The following is a 6,561-nucleotide window of genomic DNA, read 5'->3' as shown; positions in this document are numbered from 1 at the left end:
AAGAGTTAAATGATGTTTTACTGTCTGTGCTGTAACTCAGTGCAATCCACCCTCTGCAGCAGCAGGGGAAGGAGCTCGGGGGCTTCTGCTCCCAGGGAAATTACCATTCGTTTTCTCTGTATCAGAGGAGACTCCAAATACCAGTTCATCATTGCTCAGGAAATGACATTTTGTTTTCTGCAGCGTGACATTATCACTGTTGTGTAAATTCCATGTTGATAGCTGGGGAAAATGCCTCGGAAGGGGGATTTAAAGGCATCTCCTGAGCATTCATCTGGCCTAGGGAGCCATTTCTGGGCAATCCAGGCTTTGCTGTCCTCCTCCCTGTCATTTTTTCATTGGACAGGATGTTCTGGTGACTCTTTGGCTGTTCCCACCTGACCCTTCTCCAGGTGCCCGAGCTGTGACTCCCGGCCGAGCTGCCTCGTGGGCTGGAGTCCCTCTGTGGGGGGAGGTCTGGCTGAGCAGGAGCAGGAACAGGAGCAGGAGCAGGAGCTGTGAACCCACTTTCCTGTTGGAAACAGCCCCAGCACAGTTGTGGGTCAGGCTGAGAGGTGAAATGATGCACACCCATGTGTCCTCTGGAATGTGCTTTGCCAGGAGGTTCCCCTCGGAATTCCGATGCCAGTCAGGATCCCAGGCCCTGGCAATGAGTGAAATTCCTTCAGTGAGCAAACAAGCAGTGGTGTGGTTCAGCTCTGCTGTGGGTGTTGGGAGCACCGTGTGGCTCCTCAGCTCTTGTCTTACACTTATTGAAAGGCACATCATGACTGAAAGTAAGTTACTTTTGTTTTTTCACCTCTGAGTATTTCTTGTCCCTAGAAAATCAATATTCCCATTTATGAATGTTTGCCAGGCTTTTTATATCTTTTTTCATAAACTTGAAATCACCTGAAAATCCACGATCGGCAAACTTTTAAAAAAGCCTGTTCTGCACGAAAAATGATTTTGGAAACACATTGATGTCCTTGTGAGAAGGGCCTGGAATTCCAGGGCGAGGGGGAATGGCTTCTTGCTGCCAGAGGGCAGGGTTAGATGGGATATTGGGAAGGAATTCTCCCCTGAGAGGGTGGGGAGGCCCTGGCACAGGTTGCCCAGAGAAGTTGTGGCTGCCCTTAGATCCCTGGAAGTGTCCAAGGACAGGTTGGATGGGGCTTGGAACGACCTGGGCTGGTGGAAGGTGTCCCTGCCCATGGCACTGAGTGCTCTGGTCTAGTTGACAAGATGGGGATCAGTCAAAGTTTGGACTTAATGGTCTCAGAGGTCTTTTCCAGCCTGAATGATTCTATGAAATCCTGGTTTAATCATGGGGCTCAGAAATCTGGTTTCTTAACCCCTCTTGCCTTCCCTTGCTGACTAGGGAAGGGTTTTTAACAAAATAGTAACTTAGGATGCTCTGCAATGCTCCAATTTAGGCATTTTGGTTTTGTATTTTCATTTTGATGTCCAGTGAGGGAGGGGAAGATCCTTGTGAAGGAGATCTTAGTGAAGGGGTTGTAGCCAGTGTAGGGTGAGGAGAGAGTTATATAAAATTCTCTGACCTGGAGGCCACAGTGCCACTGATATCCCAGAGAGGGGAGCCGGGATTTTGAGAGACCTCAAACCTAATTCAACCTAATTCAATAAAATGCTCTTTTCTAGTTACGAATTTAAATTCTTAAGGACTGGGAGGAAAAACTCAGGAAAACAGGAAAACTGAGCCTTTTCTTTGTCAGCTGCCGATTTAACTCAGCAGCCTCTGCTCCCCGGCATTCCCCAGGAGGGCCCGGGAGGTGCTGGGGGCAGGGGCAGCGGGGGGGTCCCACCGCGCCGGTGGGAGCGGGCGCTTGGCAGCTGCCGGGGGACTGCGCTGACAGGGTGAAACGGGCCCACCGGGAATTCCCATTAAGTCCTGGTGACCTGGATTTGAACTGCCTGAGCTGTTCCACGGGGGCTGCACCTCTGCTGGAGATCCGGGGCACGGCGGTGGCTGCCGCGGCCGCGCGGGGGTTAAAGCGGAGCGCTGGGGGCTGGACCGCGCCCGGGATGACACGGGCTGTGAGCTGGAAGAGACCCGCGAGCGATGCGGGCAGCACGAGACCACTCCTTAAAGGGCATTGGGAAATTTTCTTGTTCACTGTCTGGTCACAACAGACCGCAGGAATTGGGTTTCCCCCGTTTTCCCCGGTATAGTCGTGCCCTTCCCCCGGAGCCGGCGGCGGAGCAGCCAAAGTTAAAGAACACCAAAGCCTTCGATCACGTTTTCAGGCCACTGGCTGGTGAAAATCCTCCCCCTCTCCTGGCTGTCTGGGTTCTCACCCCCATCCAGCCTGCGACCTCTCATCGTCACTGGTGCTCTGACCCACGAGCTGCCCCGTCCTCCCCAGCGTGTGTCCGGCTGCAAGAGGCTCTGCCGGATTCCCATCGGGATTTGGTTGATGTCCCCAGTGCCAGGGGCTGCTCTTGCCTATACTCCAGTTGCTGAGCTGACCCCAGGGCTCAGCTCCTCTTTCCTTTTCCCTTTTCCCCTGACAGGGAGAGTTCAGTGCTGTTGGGGTTGCTCCTGGCAGGTCCATCCCCCTGAACTTGTTAAGCCTCAAAGAATTTTTAAAAGTGATTTTGGGTTTGACATGAGTCAAGTTTGTGAGCAGCTCTGGGAAGGCTGAGTTTCTGCTCAGGTCCTTATTCTGTGCTGTTGAGGGATCCTCAACAGTGGGTCAGTGGTGACTCAGACTGGGCAGAGGAAGATCCCAGCTCTGATACCTTTGTATTCACCCAAAAGCCAAACAGTCCCAGTTTTCCTCTGCAAAATGTTTTGAGCCCCAGGTGACACTGGCTGTGTCTATACAGTGGGTGTGTTATCACAGGACTTTTAATACTTCAGGGGGCCCATAAGAGATTGGAGACAAACTTCTCAGTTGAGCCTGTTGTGACAGCACAAGGGGTGATGGTTTTGTACTGAAGGACAGTCAACTTAGGTCAAATTTAAGAAAGAAGTTTATTGTGATGAGGATGGTGAGGCCCTGGCACAGGTTACCCAGAGAAGCTGTGGCTGCCCCATCCTTGGGAGTGTTTGAGGTCGGGTTGGATGGAGCTCCAGTGGAAGGTGTCCCTGCCCACGGCTGAGGGCTGGAATGGATGATCTTTAAGATGGTCTTAATCTTCTGTGATTCCATGGTCAGCCTGAAGAGCTCAGGGGCACAGCCAGCAGGAAGGAGCCCAGGAGGTGAGTATGGTCACCACAACCTGTTGTGGTTGCCAAACTGCCACAAGCACTTACCAAAATTCCTGTGACCATTCATTCCAATCCATTCCAATTCCACCTGCCCAGCTCCACCTGGTCCACCCAAAGCTGGAGTCACCTCCCCTGAGGATGGCCTGTGCTCAGCAGAGCCTGGGCAGCTGGATACTCTGAGCTCTCCTTCCCCCATACCTGGTTTCTGGAATGCCCTGTGGAGGGACAGGCCTGTGTGAGGTGTGTGGAAACACTTTCCCCAAAAGGCCTCTTTTCTGTGCACAGGTTTGTTTCTTGTTTCCAGCTGGAGCCTCAATAGCAAAATTCCCATCGTGGGTGAGACAGAGATGGGATATGTTTCAACCTGAGGTGTGTGTGCTCCTCCTGCAGAGTTTCTCCATGGTGATAAAACTGTAAATTTCCCTAAAATTTAGGTGTATTAAATAAAAGCCTCTCTCCTCCCCTCCCAGTGTCCTGGTTTGTGGTCAGAGTTCAGTTCAGGTTCTTCCTTATTTGTGTGGGAAACGAGGATGTGGTTGTGAAACTTGTCTTTGAGGTGTTATTTTCCTCACCTGTGATGTACCCCCATGGAACTGGGAAGTACCCCCGTGGAACTGGGATGTACCCCCACGGAACTGGGATGTGCCTCATGGATCTCTCCCTTCAGGACACAATTCCCCATCATTCCACACAGCATCAGCGGTGCCTCCCGACCATCTGACGTGTCCCTCTGCTCCAAACATCCCAGGAGGAGCTTGACCCTCCCTCTGCTCACACAAACTGCTCCTCACATGAAACCCCCTCACCCCCCCCCATGAACCCACGACCACCTTAATGGGGAGTACACGAGGGCTTTTGTCCTTGTGCTCACCCCAAAAGCAGCGTCTGCCTCGTCAGATTAGAGTTGAAAAATCGCAGCCAGATGGTCAATCATCAGCTTCAGCAACCAGAGGAGTGGGGATATTTTAGGTTCAAGGGTTTCCCATTATGCAATGGCGCAGACACAGGTGGGGGAAGCTTTGGGTTCTTGTTTCTTTGGGTTTACTAATAATGAGGGATTTGTTTGGGGTTTTTTTCCCTTAGGTGAAGGGTCTGAAGCACCAGGAGCAGCTGAGGGAGCTGGGGGGGCTCAACCTGGAGAACTGGAAGCTCAGGGGGGACCTTCTGGCTCTCTGTGACTCCCGGACAGGAGGGTGGTCCCTGACATAGCCCTGGTGAGTCAGGAGAAGGGAAGGAGCTGAGGACAGGCAGGAATTCTGCAGCACCTGCCTGTGCTCCCAACCTGGAGCAGCTGAGTGGTGGGATGGGGGAACTGGAAAGGATCTGAAGCAGTTTGTGATGGAGGGAAGTGGCAACCTGGGGTGTCAGGCACCTTTGGGCACTGGATCTGCTGCCTCCTGCAGTTTTTGTGGTCCTGGGGAGTTGGCCAAGGAGCGCCTCCCTTGTCCAAGGCACGTCCAACACACCCTGGTGACCTCACGAGTCCCAGCCCCTGGCACAAGGACCCTGCCCTGATCATGCATTGTGGGTGTTGTGTGACCCTGTGGGGCAGCAGGATGGAGCTGGGCCCACCTTAAATCATAGGTTTTGCCCTGCTGACCCTGAAGACTCTGAATAACTCAAGATTCAGAGGCAGCCTGTGCATCTGGAATATTTCTGACTCACTCATCGCGCTGGTATCTCGACACCAGCCCAAAATAGCTCCATGCTGTGGTGCAGTTCCTCTGTGGCTGGAGCAAAGCTGCACTAAAGTCTTTATGGGATACAAAGACGCCCCTGCAGCAACAGGCTCACGGTGCCAGGGGTGGGGAAACAGCCCAGTTTGCTCCCAGCCTTGCCCTGGTTGGGGAGGGCACCGTGGTGAGGGGGCAGTGATGGGGGGCTCCTGGTGCAGACCCCTCAGCTCTGCTGTGCCCACTCACCCCATGCTCACTGCCACAGCCAGAGGCTCCCCCAGCATCTTCCTCTCCCCACACCACCCCCTGTGAGGCTGCAGCCACTGGGGGCAGAGCGAGAGGACGATGGTGATCCCTTTAATAAGATGGGCTGGACCCTTCCAGAACCAGAGAGAGCTCCCCACCTGGGGCTGGGTTTCCCCCCGAGGAGGCAGCTCCCAGGGACCACCCTGGCAGCCCCCCGAGGTTCTCAGGGCACCCCCAGCACCCCGGGTCGGAGTATTGGCCCCGTGCTCAGCATCTCCTCACAGGGTGCTGGGTCCGGGCTGTTTTCCTGCCATGCGTGGGAGGCACCAGAACGGGTCCCTTCAGGGCTCTGCGGGGCGAGGGGCACCTCCATCGCCGTGTTTGGGGGTTCTGGGGTGGCTGGTAACTGCAGGAATTGTTCTGCATCCTTCCCCTTGTCCCCTGTGGGCAGAGAAGGGTCCCCCAGAGGAGCGACGCCCGCGTGGTGACCCTCCACCTGCCACCGAGTCTACCAGCAAAGGACCCCGGACACGGGGGATGTGCTGCACCCCCCCCCTCCCAGCCCGTGCCCGTGTCCCCCCAGCCTGTGCCCATGTCCCTGCAGTCCGTCCTCCCAGAGCGGGGCTGGGGCGGCGGGGACACGCGTGGCCCTGGAGCGTCTCGGGGAAGTCAGGGATGCGGGTCCAGCTCAGGCGCGCATGGGCTGGACTGGGAGAGCCCTCTCCTGGTCGGTGGCTGTGGAGTGGCTGTGCCGGGGAGCCCGGCTTTTCCAAGGAATCGGCCCGCTGTGCCAGGGAGTCCGGCTGTCCCCAGGAGCCCGGCCCAGCCCCCGCTCAGCATTACCCGGGCTGGTTCCACGGGAAGACGCTCCACCCTCGTAGGTCCCTCTGGAAGCTAGGGTCCCGTCCCCCAGATCCCCTCTACCAGGGGTCGCTGCCAGGATTCTGTGCGGTGCTCACCCAGCTGAGGGTGTCCCTGGGATGGGACAGTGTCCCTGGAATGGCACAGAGACTGGTGGCCATGGTGGGATAGGGTGGGAGCAGTGTCCTTGTACTGGGACGGGGACGGATGCCCGTGGTGGGACAGGGATGGAGCATTGTCCCTGTGCTGGGACAGGGATGGAGCAGTGTCCTCACACTGGGAATGAGCATCTCTGTGGTGGGAGAGAGCAGCCACTTGTCCCCGCAGTGGGACAGGGAAGGCAGGCAAAGGCTCGGAGGGAGGGAGCTTGGTGGCACTCGCCATGTGCCATCGGCTCCATTCTAGGAGACTCCCGGCTCAGACATGGAAATTGCGTGGAGTGTGGGACATGGGGAAGACGTCAGCGGGATGAGCTGAAGGGGACCAAGGGCCGGAGCATCCTCACAGATGAAATCTGGGGAGGCCCTTGCCCCCGTCCCCGCGCGGGTGAGAAGCGGAGCCCCA

This window comes from Chiroxiphia lanceolata, chromosome 26 (genome assembly GCF_009829145.1).
Source record: "Chiroxiphia lanceolata isolate bChiLan1 chromosome 26, bChiLan1.pri, whole genome shotgun sequence".
In the NCBI taxonomy this organism is placed as follows: Eukaryota; Metazoa; Chordata; class Aves; order Passeriformes; family Pipridae; genus Chiroxiphia; species Chiroxiphia lanceolata.
This window is presented reverse-complemented; position numbering follows the sequence as displayed.